Consider the following 21,577-nt stretch of genomic DNA (forward strand, 5'->3'; position numbering starts at 1 on the left):
GGATTTGTCTCAGGCCCCGTCCAGACGAACCCGTTTTTTTCGAATCCGGATAAATACTTTATCGGATTGGCCTCGCGTCCACACGGATCCGGCGTTTTCAGGGGGTGAAAACGGTATTTTTTGAAAACGGGTCCCAGAGTGGGAAAATTTGAAAACGCCGCCCCAGCGTTTCCGTCTGGACGGCCAATACGGACTTTTTCAGAAACGATGATGTCACACCCCCCACCGCTCTACCTGTAACCTGAGACACACACACACACACACACACCGCTGCAGCAGCTGCTGCACACTGACAGTCTATGCACGTAACGTAACAACAACAACGGCCGACTAACGTCGCGTCGCTCAGACGCTGCGGCTGAATCGCGCCTGTTTAATCATCACTGATCGTCATATTTACTCTGACACGACTCCCTGTCAACATTTAATCCATGTTTGAGTTTGAATACAGCGGGGGACTTCTTCTTCTATTGAATTACAGCGGAGACTTCCCGTCTTCTTCAGCTGTTTTAAGTGTTTATGTGTGGCAGGCAGCGCTGCAGCGACACACACACTCCACACACACGCCTGCAGTATGTAGGTACTACAGCGTTTTGGGTCGTTTTCACTGGATCAGTGTGGACGCAGATATTTCTGAAAACGATGCCGTGTTTACGGAGATTTTTTTCAAAACGATTAAGAAAAAGATCGGATTCAGTGAAGCCGCATTTTCGTGTGGATGGGGCCTCAATAACTCTTCTCCTCTTTTTCATGCTTTACAGCTTCATCAGGACAGATCACTGTGACTCAGACTCCTGGATCTCAGTCTGTTGTTCCAGGTCAGACTGTCTCTATCAGATGTCAAACCAGTTCATATGTTAGTAACTACCTCAGCTGGTACCTTCAGAAACCTGGAGAAGCTCCTAAACTCCTGATTTATGAAGCTACAACCCGTCAGTCTGGAGTTTCAGATCATTTTACAGGCAGTGGATCTGGGTCTGACTTCACTCTGAGCATCAGTAGAGTTCAGGCTGAAGACTCAGGAGTTTACTACTGTGAGCAGGATTACAACAAGTTCACACAGTGAAAAAGCGTCGTACAAAAACCTCCCTCAGCTGCAGAGGAACTGATCTGACTCAACAGCTGCACTGAAACTACAACAGCACAAGTTGAACTCAAACATAGTTAAAGACCAGGTAAACCAAATTAAGTATTTTTCTTCTTATCATATTAGGCCTTAAATGTGTCCCTCAAAACATGTAAAAAATATTTTTGCCATTCATCATTTCCTTGAGGAGCTAGGCCTCAGAGACTGTTCTGTGTGCAGGTTTTGAATGGGCAGGCTTAAGTCGAAGGTCGCTTTACGTAAAGCGGCCGTACTGACATAAACCCGCCCCCTGCTCTGCTCTAGGTATAAATACATTCAGCCAACTGACTTCTGTGGTTTTCCGTCCCACTTGCTCTTCAGTCTAGCTGAAACACGTGTAACAGCCAGCTAACTAAACGTAGTTCATGTTCACACGAGACCATTTGAATCGCTTGCATCAGGTAATTTATAAACTTCTCTCAGTCATGTCAAATCACAATCCCAAAAGTTTCAGATGGGTCCTGGTGTTCAGGGAGATTTTTTTTTTTGCAGGATACTCTGTCATGAACTCATTTGAGCCTGTTATTATTATGGAGCACGAGGCTGTTATTGGGGGATTCAAGTGCCTGTATTGGTTGGTCAGAAATGAAATAGCCCACCACACCAACTACGGCAAGCTGCTAAGCTTGGCCCAGCTCCTGGGATGTGACTATTTCCTCAAGCTGAAGGTAAGTACTTGTGCAAATATTACAGAATTAAATCAGTTCAGCCCTTATACTGTATTGATGTAAAACTTGAAACTGTTTTCAAGGTTGATCGCAGAAACAACTACCGCTCTCATCGTATAATCAATGAGATGCTTGAGATCCTTTCTCAGGTTCTTGAGGAGCCTCTCAGAGAGCAGACAACAGCATCCCAAGCCATCAGAATTGAGCTTGATGAAAGCACAGATGTTTCCTTGCTTCGTCAGCTTGATCTGCACATCAGGTATGACTATTTGACGGACACTGCTCACAGTGTAGTCTCCCTTAAGAGTCAATTGTCATCATGAATTATTAATATTTATGGTTTTATACCCTGTTTGAAGACTGTATTTTCATGTGTGATGTTCTACTGCAGTAATGTAAGAAAATAAAGGCTTGAAAAACATTCCAGGATGTGATTATTCCTGCTTTATCAGGAATACATTTTTCATACATTTCCTTTTTTGAGGTAATAAAATGCCTTAATGCTATACTTAATGCTGTATTTGTTTCATTCAGATACTGTTGTGGCTACTCTTGTATTCCAAAAAAAGTGATGGTCAAAAACATTAGAGCAGTGTGTGAGGAGGTCCAAGACTCACTAAATAAAAAGCACTCGCGGAGAGATAGTTTCAATCAAAAGTATAACGATTTATTTACAGAAACAAAAACGATCTCATATCCGGGTTGACTTCAAGCAAATAAAATAAACTGTAATTTAGTGGTCAAAAAACTATATCACTCCTCACTCCTTCCACAGACAAAAGAAAATCACTTCCAGAACCAGCTGTGCTCACTACCAAATCACGGGAGGAGGGTCGCCTGACAAGGAGGAGGGCCCTGACTGTGGCGACAGAAAAACAATAATAAATAAATAGTGTAAATAATTATTATTTTACCATAATCAATCAAAAGCAATCAAAAATAATAATATTGTTTAAATAGGCTCCAACAGATACATAGATAAAGAGGGACAGGTTTTTAACCAGTTCCTCGACATCGAAATCAGTGATGGCAAAGCTGACACCATTGTCACTGCTGTGAAAGCTGTCCTTCACAAGAAACAGGTGCCAACAGAAAACCTCTGTGGGCTTGGCACAGATGGGGCAGCAGTTATGACAGGTATGGTATTTTACTGTCCCATGAAGGTATGTCTTTAATGTATTTTGTTAATGCTATTTGGCTTGTGTTATGTGACATAACACAAGCCAAATTTTTTATCGTTTATTGTTTGGACCCAAACGTTATGTTTTTAATGATTTGTGTCAATAAATTAACTAACTAACTAACTAACCACAGGGCGCATAAATGGAGTTGCTAAGCAGCTGAGTGATAGCTTCCCCAAGATTGTTGCTGTGGCTTGTGCTGCCCACCGCCTTGCCCTAGTCTGCAAAGACGCCTCAAATGATGTCAAATGCTTGGCAACCTTCCGCGACCACCTCCAGGAGCTACACTTGTTCTTCCATCACAGTGTAAACTGAAGTGCAGCTCTGAAGACAGCAGCTACCACCCTAGGACTCTGTGACTTGAAGATGAAGGTATTATTACATACAGTATACTCACTCACAGTTGGTGTTCCCAATTCACTCACTAATACTACTCACTTGTGATATGAGGATCTGAGAAAAAAAAGTCCCTGAAATTAGCATAATTGGTCCCCTTTAATAATATAAATCTACCGTAAGAATGTCACCAAGGTTTTTTTTTGCCATTTATGATTATAATATATACCATATTACTATCATACATTTGGATTCACATAAGCTTTTACTAAGATAACATTATAATTTCTAGGAGGTAAAAGACACGAGGTGGCTATCTCAGCACTTGGCCATTGAGATGCTCCAGAGAAATCTCTCTGCTGTGCTTGCCACATTGGCAGAGGAGGCGGAGTTGAAAAAATGCCCGGCTGCCAAGGGCATGTACACCTTTTGTGCAACCTATAGGTTTGTGACGTCTGTGTACCTTCAGACCGACATACTGCCACACATTGCACGGCTGTCAAGAGTGTTCCAGCGGGCAAATGTCAACTTCCTCCATATCAAGGAGCAGGTATGTTATGATCAGTTTATAATATTTAAGAGTTTATGTTCTCTTTGCTCTCTTTTCTGTGTTTGTTTATCTATGATACAGTCAGTAGTGTAGTCGAGGGGGTACGCAGGTATACGGCGTATACCTACTTATTTTTCAGTCTTCTAAATCCCCCCTGATGCGCACAAAGGGTTAACAGCCGGTTTCTGCTAGAAGTCCCGCCTCTAACCTGAATATCGATCTCCGATTGGCTTTGCCCTTTCTCGCTAACGTACATGTGATTGGCTGTCCCCGCTGTCACTCCGTCTGCTTGTAAAAGTTCCCTGCTCGTTGGTCGGACGGGACAGGAGGTCACGGTGCTTGAATCTGCAACCGCGAATGTAAGTTGTCAACATGTTCATCATGTTCGGCATCGTCTGCCTGGGTCACGTTAGGTAGGCGGATTTTAACATTAGTGGTGTCATTTACATGTCTGTCTGTCTGTCTGTCTGTCTGTTTGCGTGCGTGCCTGTGCGCTCATGGGTCTGTGCTTGGTAGGCTAATAAGGATGTCAAAGAAAAGGAAAATGGACATAAAACACTTCTCTATGTATGTGAAAGTGTAAGTTACTTCAATGGTATCTAACTGTAGAGCCTCAACAATACAGATAATGAATAAAAGCCCATATTTAATGGCAAACACTTTTTTAAAAAAGTTATTTTTACTACTAGCTTATTATTTCCATGTATAATTTGTGTGAAAGGGAGCAACTGTTTAAAAAACAAAAATACAGAACATTGGTCGGGAAAAGGCCTAGAAAAAAACCTCAGATTCCAGATGCTCATGTAGGCTATTTTATACATTTTGGGGGAATAAATTACACATAAGTGTGTGAAAGAAAAAGCCTTTTTTCCTCAGGCAATAACTGTAGGCCTACCACCAAGCTCTATTGTATCCCTAATGTCTCTGTTCATATGCATCAACATATTTTTGTCAGGTGACAGACAGTAGAGAGGCTGGAGGAGATGGAGAGACCAGAGGAGGTAGAGGAGGAGAGGCTAGAACAGAAGGAGGAGAGGCAGGAAGAGGTAGAGAAGGAGAAGCTGGATGAGGTAGAGAAGGAGGAGATGGAGGAGAGGCTGGAAATCCACAGGTGAGGTTAAATAATGATGGATGTGTCAGTCATGATGATGCAGTTGACTTCAGCCAGAGCAACTGAGAACTCTTCTAAGTTGCCTTCTTGTCTTTCATTAGTTGCTCATTAGTTACCTAACATAAAACTATGATTGCAAATGCAAAAAACATCAACTTTGAGGAGCGGTGCCTCGGAGTACTTTTGTGTCCCCACCAATGTTGCCCTTGGCAAAGAGAATGATTTGTGTGTTTTATTTAAGATGAAATATGAACAAGGATGCATTGCCAACTTCAGATTTTAAGTAACTATAAACTATGAATAACTGAAACACCATGTTTGCCTCATGATAAATACATTCATCCAGGCTGCTTGTGTGACCGGTAGTAACTACAAACTGCTCCTAATCATGTCATGATCATTTTATAATAGTGAGCACCGGCACGGTGGCACAGTGGTTAGCACTGTTGCCTCACAGCAAGAAGGTCCTGGGTTCGAATCCCTTTCTGTGTGGAGTTTGCATGTTCTCCCCGTGTCTGCGTGGGTTTCCTCCGGGTGCTCCGGTTTCCCCCACCACTAAAAACATGTCAGCTAGGTTAATCCTCCAGTCAGCGTCATAATCTGGAGTTGGTCCCTGGGCGCTGCACCGTGGCTGCCCACTGCTCCTCAGGGATGGGTTAAATGTAGAGAAAGAATTTCACTGTACTAGCTGTATATGTGACCAATAAAGTACCTTTACCATACCTTTACAAATGACGGATTTTTTGGGTAAACTAAATAGAGTAGTCTTACATGTCACTGTTTCTAAAACAGGGCTTTTTTTCTGGACTAAAAAAAAAGGTGAATATTTAGAGTATACCCACTTCTCCAGGGACCACTACACCACTGGATACAGCTGGTTGCCATTGGTGTCAATATAATGTAACGATCTCTTTAACTTTAGGCTCCAATCACGATCGAGGCCCTCAGGCGCATAAAGGATGCAGGTGAGGTCCCGCTGCCTGGGTCATTCCTGTCCCGTCTACACCAGGACATTGATGACCCCCTTGGACTTGGACAGTTCAACATCCAGCACGAGGAGGAGAGGCACAGGAGAGGACAGGGCACTGAGGAGCTGCCACGAGAGGAGCAGTGGAAGAGATTTGTGAGACCGGTAATTTCTTTTTTTCTAGATTAGGATTAGTGTGTTGAGTCTTAGATTGAAGCCAATGTGCACTTTTGAGGGTTCCATAGTTTCAAGCAGCAAAGACAAACAGCAAATCATTGGAAGAATGCCTTACGCTGTTTGAAGAGTTGGGGGTTTTATTTTTCTATTCTGCGACTTACAGGTTGCCAGCCCTTACATCAGTGGCCTAATACGGCACTTAGAAACCAGGTTCCAAAATCTGGATGTTATTGCAGCCTTCAGTGTTTTGGGACCACAGGGAGCTGCACTTGGTGATGAAGAAAACATCGGCCATCTTCAGATCCTGGCAAGAAAGTTCCTCCATGGTGAGGAGACCTTGGTAAATCAGGAATGGCGTTCCTTCAAGGAGCACTTGCATGGAGGAGCATTCAAGGTGGGTGAATGATACTGAGGTTTCACCTCAACCAGGACATTGCCAGCATGAGTCATTCTTCTGCAGCAGGATCAAAAGATGTGATAGCTTAAACCCCAAATTTAATGCTATCACTATGCTCAACATGCTTACTTGTTCCTATTGTAATTAAACCCTAAACCTCAATTTAAGATGAAGACACAACTTGTGTAATATAAATAATGTAAATTAACATCTCTCTAAAATATTTTTCCTAGGACAAGAACCAAGCTGAAGTAATGTCTCTCCTGGCCAGTGAATGTGATGAATGGGGACAAATCTACCCATTGCTCAGCCGCCTGACAGCAGTTGCTCTGGTCATTCCAGTTTCCAGCGTCAACTGTGAGAGACTGAGGGCCCTAGTTTGTTGGCGCAGCGCAGGTGGCGCAAGGTAGCGCAGCCGGTCTAATGCAAGTTTCGACCAGCGCAGCCTAGCGCAAAGTCAGATTGGGAGATTTGTAGATCGCGCTGCGCTGAGATAGGCGTGGCCACGCAGCAGGGGGAGGCGTCACAGATTCAGCTTGGTGCAGTGGAAGTTTTGTGCGAAAATGTCTCGCCGAGGTTGCGCTGAAAGCTCGCCACCTCCAACCAGGTCTAGTCTCAGCGCAGGGCGAAGCGCAGCAGGTGCAGTGGAAGTTTGGCTGACTGACCTGCAGTGCACACACGTCACCAAGACCTCACAGGCAGATCTCCACAGTTCCAGACACATTTCAATGCAATAAATATCCACAATAGCCACTATTTAATGCAACTAATGGAATCAACACGTGAATTTATATCTATATAGATTGTCCCGTCACATCTGACGTCAGATCAAAGCAGAGATCAAAGGCTGTCGGTGCGTAATGGAAACTCCACCTGAATTAACACAGCAGGGACGAACTGGCACTGAAAAGCAGCTGTGGATGTCCCAAGCAGGACTGAGGGTGGATGACTGCATGTCACTGCCGTGTTGAGATACCACTCTGCCCTTGTGATGATCGCTTTATTTATTTACTTATTAATTCATTAGAGCGAGCGACCGCATCAGGCAGCCGTAATGAAAAACAAAACACAAATCTTCATCTCTCTTAGTCCACCACCACTGCCTCGGTATCAGATAGTCAGTATATAGCGTACTACAGTATACTCTCTATCACAGAAAAAAAAGAGACGGACAGAGAGAGAGAGAGAGAGAGCGTCCTTTACGCGGATTTCATCCGTTACGCATGGTGTTTGTTTATGTTGTGATTACACCTCTCATCATCTTGCACAGGGTTTGAATAAATGTGAGTTTCTTTATTAGTTTATTAGTTGTTGTTTCTTATATTGGGCAGGGGTTCTCAGTGTATCAGATCAAACCTGATTAAGGATATTTGTATTATTATTAGTAAACTCATTATTGGTCACTCTGAGCTCGGACCTCCGGGGAAACAGCTGTTTCCTCCGGGGAGAGGTTCGGCCTCTGGCGTCGCTGTTTCCTCCGTCCATGTCCAAGTATAAAATGACAAACTTGCAGCGCGCATCGCCCTCCGCGCAGTTAAAGGTGAGGAGAGGAGCTCCTTTGATTGGTGAAGATCTGACTCGGCTGTGTCAAACCCACTCCACGCCTTTCTCTCCTCCTCCTGTCTCCCTCCCGCCCTCTCTCCTCCCTCTTCGCCGTTTGCGCCGGTGGGAGGGACGAGGGGAGGGCTTGCGCTGGTCTAAGTCTGACTGCGCGGCCCACCAGACTTGCGAAATGGACCTGGGCCACACCCGTTGGCGTGGCGAAGCTGCCCTGAGGTTAGACTTCGCGCGGTCTACGAGACTAGGGCCCTGAGAGTCTTAGCTGACTATTGGTGCAGCATGCATGTGCCAAGGTTATGGACAGCAAGTGTTCTTTGTTCATCGTTTTGTTTGACAGTTTGAAGATTGTTCACATGATCGATGTTAAGTTTTGTATGCTCTAAATTAATGAACGAGTGAGTGAATGAGTGAATGAATGAATGAACAAATTAACGATTGATTGAATGAGTGAGTGAATGAATGACTTTGTGTCATGGTTTTGTTCAAGATTAAATTTGAAATATTCCTGATATGCCTTTGTATGTTCTTAAGGATGGTACCAACCTATTATGTTCATATACAGCAATTTATATTACATTCAGTGGTCTCAAAATGCACTAAAGAGAACGTACACACACCCCCATACCCGAGGGTCAGAGACCCTCCCACCACAGTCTCCTAAAATCCTGTGGGAAACACTGTCTCCCCATCTTCTCTTCACTTCATCTCTTCTCTTCTTGTTCTACCAACCACATTTTTACTTTCTCATAGATAATCTCCCACGTTTCTAATGCTGCAGCTCCACAATATGTTTATTTGTCCCTCTCTCTGTTAATGCGTCGGATCAAATTTTTATTCTGCGTTTGTATCCATCCAGATCTCTGTCCACACTCTCCATGGCGGAAACTTTACGCGCAAAACCCTCATTTAAATACTGCGGTTTGTGCGTGTTGTCATTTAGCGTGTTACTCTTAGTAGATCACCTATTGTGCATGCGCTAACCAGACACGCAAAAGTGTGTTGTTTTTTTTGAGCACGTCATATGTGTGAATGTTTAGACTTGTTGTACTGTTGACTATAAGAACAGTTACTAAGCAGTTTTTTTTACTCAGCGTCATATAGATTGGAAGGTAAGTATGATCATACAGGCTTGCCATGATGCGACTGTTAAGCCCAAGTTATTATGTGCAGTCTGTGTCTGATGCTAATTAAAGGCCTATGGCTTGTTGAGAGCGAATAACACATGGTTTGTTATTACAGATGAGAACGCACACAACATATAATGTTGGAATGGAGAGCGATACATTCTTTTGAATATTTATGGAGGTGTAACGCTCAGTTTGTTGAAAATAAATTTGGCACACCTAGTCTTTGCAGGTGCACGTGGCGACGCCACTGCTCTTGACATATTAAACAAAGAGAACTATGGAAGTTTTAATGGTCAAAATACAGACGTTATCATGATGTGAGCACGTGTTGCTGAAAACAAAAATACGTCCTTGGTGTAAAAAAAGAAAAAAAAATTATCGTTGATTCGGAGGTGGGGCCCCTACGGTATGTAGTGTAGGGCTGTAGGGTATAGGCTACTTAACGGCCCAGTGTCCACCACATTAACAGATAATTAACACAGAAACCAGAAACTACTGAATGAATGACTGAAAACAAACCTGGGTTCAGCGCACCGCCATGTTGGACTGCATGGAGCCTCATAGAATTCTGAGGAGAGGGAGGAGATGTCACGTTTTGGCTAAAAATAGATTTGGCGCTTATCGCGGTTTGGAGGAGAACTACATCTTGCGGTGCCTTTTAAACAGGGAAATGTAGCGATTTGACGTGATACGTTGATGGAGCAGTGAATAGGTTCAGTACACAGCAATATCATGGCGTGACAAACTTTTTTTTTTTTAATTTGGCGTTGATCGCGTTTTTGAAAAGAGCTCTTCATATTTACATATAAAATGAGCTATTATTTGACACTCAGACATTTGGGTCATGCTGTGTTTTGTATTTCACACAACAAGGAATGTTTCATACACTTTTTGGTTTCTTTCATTTTGTCTAATAGTTTCTGCATCTTTGTGGATCAGCTCATCAGCTCATCAACATGTGTCAATATTTAGGATTGAGAAAACTCTGCAGCAACAATAGAGGAGACACATGAAGGCATAGTATTGATACTGATCAATCAATCAATAATGACAAGTTGTGAGTTTATACACACCACAGGACAAACTTACAGTATAGACCGAATCTCTTTGTTGTTTACAACGACTTCCGGGTGGAAAACCAGCATGTAATTTGAATGAGAACAGTAGTAACCCAGATAGCAAAATGACATTGAATCAACGTTGAAGTATGGTCAGGCAGCTCCGTTGAATCAACATTGATTCCCGACATTGAAAGCGCTCGTTATGATAGATGTTGAATCAACGTCATATTTTCAACCATTAACTGATACTGAATCAACACTGATTCAATGTTCATCTAAAAGCAATCTGCTGCTATATTTTTAGTTGATTTTACATTGAAAACATGTCACTGAATCAATACTGAATCGACTGTTATCTAAATGGAAGTATCTGTGTTAATTGTAGGCAGATATAAATGTTATTTTAGTCCAAAAATATGGAATCATACTAAAACATATTCGAATAACTGAAAAAGTGACAGAAAACAGGCTTTTAATATTCAAGGTTTATTCTGAAAAGGCAAGTTTATGTGAAAACATATTCTTACAGGGTTTCCCCCAGTGTATTATAAGCCTGGCGGCCCGCCAGGCCTTACTTGCCCCCCCGCCAGGCTAAGCATCGTTTATTAATTTTTTAAAATCAATTTTGATACTCCATAAACACGTGATCAGGTGTCTTTTTCATCACCTGACAACGTCACAACTTCGTCGCGCATAACGGGACACGTCACGGACATCATCAGACCGCTGCTTCACCAGCTGACCGAGAGAAACGCACCGAGTCCACGTTAACGTGAGCGGAGCCGCAGCTCCAGAGGCTCAGTCAGCTGCTGTAGCTGTTAGCTGGTAGCTGGTAGCCGTTAACTGTTAGCTGTTAGCACGTCGTCCCCTGCAGCGTCAGAGCTCCAGACTCCTGTGAGCCGCGGGGCTTTCACCTGATGTGAAAATGATCCATTGTTTCATTTTTCAGCTCGTAACGCTTGCGATCACACACGTTGTCTTCTCTGGTCTAAACAGTAGATCCGTGAGTGTCACGTTTCCATGACGACTGACCGGAAAAAGAGCGTGGTACAGTACGTCGTGTGCAGCCTCTGTAACGTGAAAAAATCTGAGAAATAACGCTACACTTCAACAATGGAGACACCAGGCAGTAGTTTTTTAGTTTTTGATGCAAAGAGTTGATGTTATTTATTTTAATATTTTTTTTAGGCTATAATTGTAATTATTTTTTTTTTTTGTGGTTGATTGAACAGTAGGCTATTTCAAGAGTGCCTTTCTGTAAGACTCTGCTATAGGTGTTTAAATATGTTACATAAATGTCTTATAATAACAAATGTTAATATTTTCAAATTTCCAGTCAACTTTTAACATTGATCTTAAGGCCTTATGAAATCACGCATTCTAAATGCTACTGCTCCATTAGCCTAATTAATCTGTTACCTACAGGGCCCTGCCATCAGTCAATGGTCAGGGTCAGGCCCCTGTCACAAAAAAACACGCTTGGGCACCGGTGGCCCGCCGATGGGCCGCCGGTGCCACCCTACCACCGGGCTTAACAAGTTTTCTGACTTAATTCTCCTAGTTTTATCAGTCTCCCGGTTGGAAGATGAGCCGTGGCACCGCACATAAACAAAAACATAGAGCTTGACTCGGGGAGCTACACTATGACGCACACATAGGAGCCATTACATTGTACAGCCAGCATTTTATTAATTATTAATAACAATAATAATCGATTTAACTTATAATGCACTTTTCATTCAAAGAAAGGCTCGCTCACCAGAGGGCATAACGTTACCTATACAGCTGTTAGCAGTTAAAGCAACATTGCGGAGTTTCAGCTCAGTGCTTCCACCATCTGGTTGAGAAGCGCTATCGTCTGGGGGGAAAAACGAAACTTATCAGCCAGCGCATCCAGCGTTTATTCCCATTAACGCTTTTACCCACCCAGTCTCTCCCTCGACGCAGAGGGGAGGGGGGAGGAGGGGGGGCGGTGTTTCGTACCCGTGCAGGGAAGTTACATAGTGCAGTTTCAGCCGACGCGACCCGGCTCAGGCTGCGGCGGCAGCACCATTCATCCTATTAACCATTTTTCTACCATTGCAATGAGTCTGGAAACATTATTTTAAGGCCGAAAAACTCCGCAATGTTACTTTAAAGGTCTTCAGTCCTGTTTGTAAAGAGTCCAGTCTTTGTGCTGTCCTCAGCTGGAGGAGGAGGCAGCTCCAGAGGTGTGTCCCCCCGGTGCAGAGCCTGGTGGTGAGGGTCCGGAGGAGCAGGCTGTCTGCGGGTGTTGGACTGTGGAGTGATGAGTTGTAGAAGGAGACGTGTGCCTGTTGATGCACTTGTGGGTGAGCAGCAGGACTTTGTAGTGGAACCGGGATGAGACAGGGAGCCGGGACAGTGAAGTCCGGGGTTATGTGCTCATCTTCACGGACTCTTCCCAGCAGCGCTGTGTCCTAGACGGAGGCATGGCTCAGCCTCTCACACCTTTTAACCTACATGTAAAACAAACAAAATGTCAGGCGATTGTCATTGATTATTTTTGTCACGTAAATAAGCGTTTCTCTGACACAGGACGTCCAAGCTGCTGCTGAGACGCTCCGGCCCGCCGGTAATTCAAACCGACGTAAGCTCAGGTGGAGCTGCGCTACGGTGCTCCAGTCACAACACAGACCAGCAGCTTCTTTCAGTTACCGGTATGCCACTAGGTCTCACGCAGAAAACTAGTCTAAAAGCCTTTGGTGGATGTCGAATGCTATTTTAGACTCTTTATGTACCGTGTATTGTATTTACTCTCACAGTTAAATTAACGTTAACAGTTTTTATCATTCACCTGGACAGCTAAACTGAAGCTGTATGCTTGAAAACGTGCCAGTTAAAATACATCATGAACAAAATTTAATAAACTCCATTAAGCAAAAAACACAGCTAATATCTTTATAATCAGTAAAATAAAATAAAATAAAAATATTTTTAACTTACTTTAACAGGAGCAGGGTCCAGCGCTGTCAAAGAGGGGAGAGAAAAAAAAAAGCCGACTGCTGCCGCCTGGCAGTTGGGATGTACCACCACTAGGTGTAAAGTGGAGCTTTGGACTGCTCCACTCATTGCTCTCACTGTCTGAGAACAACGTGTAGACGTTTTTGTCATGAACTAGAAACAAGCTTTCAGAGGATTTTAACAGTTGAAAAAAAAAATTTACGTCTACAGCATAAGGTGCTTAATTGAATATGTTTGACACCCCCTTCCTCTCATTATGTGGTCTCACCCAGTTCAGTGCATTGAAACAGCGTCAGTGAAACAATGTTGATTCAATATTGGCATTTCAATTTACAATTTCAACCACCCTTCAATGTTGATTCAATTTCATATTTTCAACATAAAATGTTTTGAACGTTGATCTACCATTGATTTTTCAACCATAACCAACAATCAACCTTTATCAACCTTTCTGACCATAATTCAACGTTGATTCAATGTCATTTTGCTATCTGGGAAGGAACTAGAGTTTAGCTATATCATGTTTTTCACGCCTTATAACCGTTTAGACAAATCTGAAATTATTGAAGAAACATCTGTGTGTGTGTTTTGTGTTGCTTGTGTGGTAATTATTCAGTTTGGGGGAATCACAGTGTCTAGAAAGCATCAGTGGCTCAGCTAACAGGGACAGCTAACGGTGGTAGCTAAGGCACCAGGGTGAATCTGCCTTCAGCCGTCGACTTCCAGACTGCTCAGCCTGGGAGGCTGCACAAGCGCCACCCTCAACAACAACCAGTCAGATCGCGAGTAGCAGCACAACCTATCAGCTCACGCGGCATCAATTCAAGCGGTAAGCGCGGTCAGCACGGTAACGTAAACGAACTGGTTAGCAACACTGCACACTACTTTTTGTAACTAAGTTATTAAAGCTGTTTGATTGCTTCGACTAATGCAAACAAGAGCTAGATTTTCACGACAAATTGTAGCCGAGCCAGTAGACAGAGATTTTTGTAAATAAACTGGTCAGTTGAGCTACTGCTAATGTGAGCTAAGCTAGTTTGTTGATACAATTACAAAGGCATAAGTCTGAAAGGCTGATTGTAGAGATTCCTTGCAGACTGGGCCTACAATGCTAATAATAATTTATTGTGTAATTATCATTATTCAGTCATTTACCTTCAAGGCTGATTTCAAAGATTAGTGCCTTTCATGCTGATTATTAGGGCTAATGATAATGTCATATTGTATTATTGTCATTATTCAGTCAGCAGCCTTCAAGGCTGTTTGTAGAAACTAGTTCCTTGCAGGCTGGTAATTAGGCTAATGCAGATATCACACTGCATAATTTTCATTATTGCCTTAGCTGCGTTCAAGGCCGATTGTAGAAACTAGTGCTTTGCGGGCTGATTATTAGGCTAATGATAATGTCATATTGAATAATTGTCATTATTCAGTCAGCAGCCTTCAAGACTGTTTATAGAAACTAGTGCCTTGCAGGCTGGTTATTAGGCTACTGATAATTTTGTCTTGTATCTGTTTTAGGAATAGCAATGACTCGACGAGGGAAAAACCCAGCCCGAGCACTAACACCAGCCCATTCTACACCCGCTCCACCTCCAACCCTGGCCCCCTCTGCACCCGCCCCACCTCCAACCCTGGCCCCCTCTGCACCCGCCCCACCTCCAACCTTGGCCCCCTCTGCACCCGCCCCACCTCCAACCTTGGCCCCTTCTGCACCCGCCCCACCTCCAACCCTGGACCCTTCTGCACCCGCCCCACCTCCAACCCTGGACCCTTCTGCACCCGCCCCACCTCCAACCCTGGACCCTTCTGCACCCGCCCCACCTCCAACCCTGGCCCCTTCTGCACCCGCCCCACCTCCAACCCTGGCCCCCTCTCATCATCAAGGTGACTTTGTGTCTCATATTGCATATTTTTTCAATATTCTCTTAACTTCCTTCAAGAGTGATTGCAGAAATTCGTGCCTTGCAGGCTGCTTATAAGGTTAATGATGATTTCATTTTGTATCTGTAGCATTAGAGTTGCAGCCTTCTAATGGTAACTAAAATATTTTTTAGGAATTGACATCCAACAAAAAAAGGTTAAAAAAAGGCCAGCCTCATCTTTCGGCCACTTTAGCGCCCACTGCATCACCAACCCCAGCCACCTCTGCATCCGCTGAAACTTTATTCAAAGAGGTTGAGGCCATTCTGCCTCTTTCTTTTGGCCATCACAAGAAGAGGTACACCGTTTTATAATAGGAAATGTTTCAATAACTTCACTGTTTCAACATTTGTGGCTAACTTATGTGATTTGCATATTCACTGACACAACAAATGAGCAGTAATGGAGAAATGTGTATGATGTTGTGTAATAATGTTGTCAATCTCTGATAAGATACTCTGTCACAATTGAGGAGCTGAGGAGGAGAGTGGGGCCATCAGAGGGAATGTCAGTGGCCTCGTGTGTGGCCCTCCTAAGAAGTGACAAAAAAAAAGAACATGAGAGTAGGAGTGAAGCAAAGGCCAGTCACACTCACGTCACTGTGCAGCAGATTTACAGAGGGTACAGTACATTGAAGCAATCAAAGTGAGTTCAAGTTCATCTTTATCATTATGGACAAAACAGTGAAATTGTTATTCTCCGAAATTTCTATATTTGCTTTACTTTAATCTAATAAAACATCATTCTTCATACTGTATATAAACACTTATTTACAGCCCAGTTGAATGCTATAGACCTTTTCAGAGAGTATAAACAAAGACAGGTGTTACCAAGGATACAAATTAAGGCTCCATTCCATTCAGGCTAAACAGAGTCAGGGTGCTGCTCTTGTGCATGCTGGCTCATTAGAAAAAGCTCTGCTACACTAAATGGAATGGATCCTTAATTCCTATCCTTGATAACACCCGTATTTGTTTATACTCTCTGAAAAGGTCTATAAGAATATTTCAATTTACTAAACAATGAAAACTATTCACCATGTCAGGTTCTCTAAATCAGGCAACACTGAAACTTTGACTGTAACTAACTGTGACTCTTCCATCTTCAAGGGGAAGCAAGTGACCTTGGTCAAAACCTTGGTGGACTGGCTGCCAAACGTATACCTTTTGACAAGGTAAAGATCATTGGAGAAGAGGACAACATGGGCGTGACCCTTGGCCATCTGGCCTTGTTCAAGTAAGAATTTATTCTTTACAACATTCCAGTGCAACTGTGACAATACAGTTCAAGCATAACATACAATAATAAGTCTTTCAAATAAGGATTCAATAATAATGCAAAACATTACAGAGAATCCATTGAGAAAACTATTGACAAAAACAAGAAGTGCAGTATCATAGATGCAAAACATTAAGAAGTCCTGAGAAATGTATTTATCGTTAACTACTGTAATTTACACAAGTGAAACAAACCATATTAACATGCATTACTTTCCTCAAGGAGTATGATCAAAACTGGCTGTGAAAGCCTTAAAGGGACAACGAGGAGTTTTGGAAAAGCGAAGCGTTTTCACACTACATTTATGAGCCTCCGCGCACACCGTACATTTCTTTGACCGGCGCAAGACAGACTCATGTTTTCATTCATCAATAATTAAAGTCAGAGGTTCAAAGAGGTTCAGTTACCGTCCTAGTTCCGACCATAAACGGCGATTCTGCGGCGTTATTCTCATAACTCGCCACGAAGGAAACGCTGGTCGGCTCGACCAGCATTTCCGCCACCACTAATAACAAAATAACGATAGAGACAGATCGATATATTTATCGAAAATGGGCCCATTAACAAGTGTGGGTAGCGGAGATTCATCCACATTAACGTGAGACTTTTTTATAACCGAATAGAAACTCCTCGTTGTCCCTTTAAAGCTCAGGGGTCAACATTCAACACGGCCTCACATGGCCTTGGGTATGCCCTCTTTGAGGTCTTCGAAGACCTTTTCAATGCATGTGCTGATGCACAAATTGCAGCACTTAAAGGTAAGATTTAGGATAGTTGGTGCTGATCATTGTTTTATAAAGATATGTACACGTTTAGTCACTTCCCACTGATAAATCTGTCTCTTCATTTAGGTGCTGCAGCCTCAGATGAGTAGCTCCAGTGTATTCTGAGAATTTGAATGTGTAATAAACTGTTGAATTTATATCTGGCTTGTGACTTTTTCTTACAAATTTCAGTAACACTTTATTTTAAGGGGTCACTGTTCCTGTGTATCTACCTAATTAAATACAGGGTAATTACCTATGTAACAATATGTAATACCATGTACTTCTGTTGTAAATACATGGTGTATTTTGGTGTACTTACAGGTCCCTGGTACACTTGTAATAGGAAATGCTTGTTACAATACTTTGTCAAACTGGCCTCTCTCTTTGGGAAAGGGGTACACCTGCAAGAAAAATGGGTGAAACCACAACCCATGTTGCCTGGGCAAACTTTTCCATCAATCTTCCTCCTGCCTCTTGAGTCTTGGAACATGTATGCTGTTTCACGACATGTATGTGTATGTAACAGTTGTGTCAGTACACTGTTGTTACTCTTTGATACAGTGGAATGAGCACATTAAAATAAAGTGTACCTGGGATACCTCAACTCTTACTAACACGTAAATTAACTGCGATAACCAGTGTCTTCGGCTATTTCATAGCTGTAGGGATCAGTGCCCGGTGCGATGGCCCGTGGCCCTAATGAGACAATGCTGGATAACTCAATTCTAGTGCTGGGTTGAAAAGATCGATCCACCGATTTTAAATCGATTCTCATCTTAAGTCCTACAGATCGATTCGCACGTCCAAAGATCGATTTTTTATTTTTTATTTTTTTTAATATAGCGTCCGACCGGACGTGATAAAAGGATGAGGAGGAGTTGCTCAACAAACCTTCATTTATTTCAGGAACGGTACAGTTACGTCGGCCGTAATCAAAAAGAAAGAAAAACAACAGACAAACTTCTCTACTAACGAACCTCTGCTCCTCTCTCTCTCTCTCTCGCGTGCGCACACACACACGCAGGCTCGTTCCTCCTCACACCGCCCCCCACTCTCTCATCCAACCAATTTAGCGACTTTCTCTTTTTTGTCAACGGCGACTAGCGACAAATCTAGTGACTTTTTCTGGTGGTGTTAAAGACGTCTCTCGTTTGTAGACTCCGATGTGAAAGCACGTCTCAAGCATCGTCTTCAACGAGCCACAGGTGCCGCCGTGAGCCCCGCCCCCCCAGCCTCACCGGCGGTCAGTCTCACAGTGGTGTCACGGTGCCTGCTGCAGTCAGAGACCCGTTCCGCGCAGCATGACCGACCGCTCGTCAGTCTGCTGCTTTTCACACTGATGCTGCTATTCGGACCGAAGCCTGCTGCACAACATGCAATAGTTTACTGTGTGACCCTACACTTAACTATCTTTAGTTGTTCACGTTCACAGCTGTTTGTGGGCCAAATGGCCATGACAAAATTAAGATACTTTTGTATTCAACAGCAACAGCTTTTGGGTGAATTCTTCATGTCATATTTGTCAATAATGCACCAGGTTACTGTCTCAATAGCAATCCATTGCTGCAGGTGCCCTGGATCTGTTAAGTAATTCTGCCCTACAGCATGTTTGTAAAATTCTAGTCTATCAACATTCTGGGATTGGTCCTTGCCATTTTCCCCTACTTCATTAATTTAATACTATTATAAATATGTTGCATAACTAGACTTTCAGGTGTTATGTTGCATAACTAGAAAATTAGAAGGTAACAGCTCAAAAAACAGTTTTAATGACACTAACCCAAATTGATATCGGATCGAATTGAATCGGATCGAATCGAAAAAAATCGATTCTGAATCTTAAGAATCGGAATCGAATCGATTCTTGAAATTTGAATCGATACCCAGCCCTACTCAATTCATATGGAACTGAAAACATCAGCAGCAATCTGTATGCATAAACCACACACTCAAAAAAATGCACTTCAGTGCAGTGTTGTGCCTGAACGCGTTCAATTAACGATTGTTCATGAACTCGTTCATATTTTGGGTTAACGTGAACTGAATGTACTGTTTTCCGCTTGATGAACTTTATTGTGAACGCGTTCCTTCTGGCGTTTGTGAACAGCGCTCTCTCAAAGTATGACTTCGTTCAGGAGTGTGCCAGATTTCCATAGAGCCTTCAGGGCAAAAACCCAAAACACACTGTAAACAGGCATTAATATGTAGCGGAAAAACCATCCAATCTGGCAACACCTATCAGCTGTTTGGATCAGCGGCGCATGGAAGAAGCGGAGTGATACAGCGCGTCGCGGAGCCTGTCTGTGTGGAGGAATACTGACCCAGTTGGTTAGTAAAAGCAAAGATACTCTATTTATTTTTATAAACGGTCTTTGGTAAAAGATAAACGGGGGTTACGCCGGGGCCACACGAAAATCGCGCACAAGCCGCGGCCCTCCTCTTCACATCAGACGCTTATTTCTCCACGCCGGTCGACAAGCGCTTCTGACCCTCAGCTGTGTGTGTGTGTTCCTCTCTCACACTCTGTTCAGATTAATAAACACAAATAGGCTACAAACATACACACATTGGACTCTGGTATTTGTCACGTTCTAACTCAGTTACTTTTTGGGGAAAGTAAAGTAGTAACTATAACTAATACTACTGGTTAAAACTGCTAAAATAATTGCTGTCTGTGTCTGTGGTTCGATATGGGCCGAGGCAATACTTTTGAAAAATAATAGCTTGTAGCAGCATATTGAAAAAAAAGAAAGAAAAGAAAAAAGAACTATGAACTAGTTCAGTTTTGGAACCGTGAACTTAGTTCAAAAGTTGAATTATGAACTATTAACTGAACTAGTTCATTTTAAAATTTGTGAACTGAACTTTGAACTAGTTCATGTAGAAAGTGAACTAACACTGCAGTTAACCATCACCAACATTTTGTCGATCCGGTAACAGGGAGCCACACACAACGCAGAGCGTTTCTGGAAGACAGCAAAATGTGAGATTTGGCGAGCTAGTGGAAATCAAAGTGCAAAAACGTTAAAGACCCATTTAAAGTTCATTGAATGGACTTACTGGCTAGGGAAGAGGCACAGAAATGGTGTCTTTGGGCAGATTGTCCATGACATCAAAAGTTATTACAAGCTGTAATTGGTTATAGGCTACAGTATGAGGGATATTAGCGTATTAGTTTAAAGACATTTTAGGTTCATTATAGTTTTTATTTCTCTGCTGGAAACATCAAGGTGGCGGCCGACACCATAGCAAGCATGATAAAGGGGGACACGTTGGGTCAGTTCACAGAGAAAAAGTTCTAAAAAAGAAAAGACAATACCAAAGTTACATCAATCAAATTTTACTCAGTTCTATGTAATGTTTAAATTTACTCTTTTTTTTTTTTAACCTTTATTTAACCAGGCAAGCAAATTAAGAACAAAATTCTTATTTTCAACTACTCAAATAGGCTACAGCAGTGTTTCTTAACTGGTGGTTTTGGGGGTTACATGCTGCCATTCCGACATGCTGCCACTCCGACATACCGCCATTCCGACATTCTACTATTCCGACAGTTTCGTCCTGCCATTCCGACAAGGCTTTAATTACCATAAGGAAATGTGCCTTACTCCGAGCGGCAGTTAGGTGTATGTGTGTGTTTTTTTTGTTTTATGTTTTAACTCATTGAGTGCCACGCTCCTTTCCAAAGTTTTAGCCAAGTGTACCGGCAATTTAGACCATTTTTGACTTTTTATGTAGAGCCATAGTGTATTCATTATTATTGCCACCAACACATACTGTAGCTCAATTGAAAGGTTTAACTTTATGCTTCAAATGACCACAAACCGTGCCTCCGTTCCTGGTGCCATTGGTGTGGTGAACAAAGGAGTGTGAGAACATCAGATAGTTTGTTTTGCTACATCTGGGGTTGAGACCAGACAAAGGTCTAATTTTCACATCAAGTATCTGCCCATCAGGTTAATGGGGCAGATTTCAGAGGGCATGGATTCATGTTTGAAGCTTGCATTTGGCCCATCTGCACATTTAAATGGTATGGTAATGGTTTTTCTAACTATTTGACCTGATGAACACATGCACATCATTTTCACTCAGTTTCTCCACAACTAGTGTCAGTGTTGAAGCACAATTTGTAGTGATGTGTATGTCTTTGATCTGTGTGGTGCGGTACCTTCCTCAGACCTCACAGGTTGGTTCAGCTTGTCAGCAGGAATCCATTCCCCTCCGATCATCCTCAGTCTGATCTGTTTGTTGGAGTTGATGATGTTCTTAGGGGACAGTGACGTGTCTGATGTCCATGTTGGCCACAGTGATAACAAACATCATGAGGAACGTTTCTTCCCCAGGCCAGTTCCTGTGTCGGCCACGT

Source organism: Trachurus trachurus (genome assembly GCF_905171665.1).
Source record: "Trachurus trachurus genome assembly, chromosome: 10".
Lineage (NCBI taxonomy): Eukaryota > Metazoa > Chordata > Actinopteri > Carangiformes > Carangidae > Trachurus > Trachurus trachurus.